This window comes from Chiloscyllium plagiosum, chromosome 1 (genome assembly GCF_004010195.1).
Source record: "Chiloscyllium plagiosum isolate BGI_BamShark_2017 chromosome 1, ASM401019v2, whole genome shotgun sequence".
Lineage (NCBI taxonomy): Eukaryota > Metazoa > Chordata > Chondrichthyes > Orectolobiformes > Hemiscylliidae > Chiloscyllium > Chiloscyllium plagiosum.
Genome location: NC_057710.1, coordinates 71,917,768 through 71,919,597, shown reverse-complemented (window position 1 = coordinate 71,919,597; position 1,830 = coordinate 71,917,768).

The following is a 1,830-nucleotide window of genomic DNA, read 5'->3' as shown; positions in this document are numbered from 1 at the left end:
GCAGGGGAGTGTGCCAGGACAGAAGGGTGGTTTTTTTGGGGGGTGAGGACCTGACCAGGTAGTCACAGAGGGAACGGTCTTGTGGAAAGTGGAAAGAGATAGGGAGGGAAATATATCTCTGGTGGTGGGGTCCATTTGGAGGTGGTGGAAATGTTGGCGGATGATGTGGTTAATGGGAAGGTTGGTAGGGTGGAAGGTGAGCACCAGGTGCATTCTGTCCTTGTTACGATTGGAAGGGTGGGATTTGAGGGCGGAGGTGCGGGATGTGGACGACATGCATTGGAGGGCATCTTTAACCACGTGGGAAGGGAAATTGCGATCTCTAATGAAGGAGGCCATCTGGTGTGTTCTGTGGTGGAACTAGTCCTCCTGGGAGCAGATACGGGGGAATTGGGAATGCGGGATGGTATTTTTGCAGGAGGTAGGGTGGGAAGAGATATAATCCAGGTAGCTGTGGGAGTCGGTGGGTTTGTAAAAAATGTCAGTGTCAAGTCGGTCTTCATTAATGGAGATGGAGAGGTCCAGGAAGGGGAGGGAGGTGTCAGAGATGGTCTAGGTGGGATGTGTTGGTGAAGTGGATGAATTGCTCAACCTCCTCGCGGGAGCACGAGGTGGCGCCAATGCAGTCATCAATGTAGTGGAGGAAAAGGTGGGGACTGGTGTTGGTGTAACTACAGAAGGTGGACTGTTCTACATAGCCCCCCATTTATCTCTCCACCATAAAGACTTCCTGCCTCTATTCCTGATGAAGGGCTTTTGCCCGAAACATCTATTTTCCTGCTCCTCGGATGTTGCCTGACCTGTTGTGCTTTTCCAGCACCACTCTGATCTAAATTCCGATTTCCAGCATCTGCAGTCCTCACTTTTGCCTAGTCTATTCAAAGTTTCTCCCTAACTAAAATCCTCCACACCAGGCATCATCCTAGTAAACCCTTTCTGTACCCTCTCCAAAACATCCTCATCCTTCTGGTAAGGTCGTGACCAGAATTGTACGCAATACTCCAAGTGTGGCCTAACTAAAGTTCTATAAAGCTGCAGCATAATTTGCTTATCCTCATACTCAATGTCCTTTCCAATGAAGGCAGGTATGGCATAGGCCTTTCTTACTACCTTATCTCTTTGCGCTGCTACCTTCAGTGATCTGTGGACCTGCACACCCAGATCCCTCTGCATACCAACACTCCTAAGGGTTCTGTCATTCACTGTATGATTTCCACTGCACTTGACCTTCCAGCTGCAGCATAATTTGTCTATCTTTATACTCAATGCCCCTTCCAATGAAGGCATACATTCCATAGGCCTTTTTTACCTGCACTGCCACCTTCAGTGATCTGTGGACCTGCACAGCCACATCTCTCTGTATATCAATACTGCTAAGCGTTCTGCCATTCACTGTATAATTTCCACCTGTACTTGACCTTCCAAAATGCATCACCTCACATTTGTCAGGATCAAATCTCATTTGCCATTTTTCTACCGATGCCTCCAGCAGATTTATATTTGCTGTATCCCCTGGCAATCCTTCTCACTATTTGCACCTCCACCAACCTATCTTCTACAAACTTACTAATTCGACCAGTTATTTATATAGATTACGAAGAGCAGAGGTCCAGCATTGATCCCTGTTGAACATCACTAGTCACAACCCTCCATTCCAAAAAGCATCCTTTCACCACTACCCTCTCTCCTATGACTAAGCCAGTTCTATATCCGTCTTGGGACATGTATCAACCCTACTGCCTCGTGGCCCAACATTTCAACTCCCCCCTCCCACTCTGCCGAAGACATGCAGGCCCTGGGCCTCCTCCACCACCACTCCCTCACCACCCA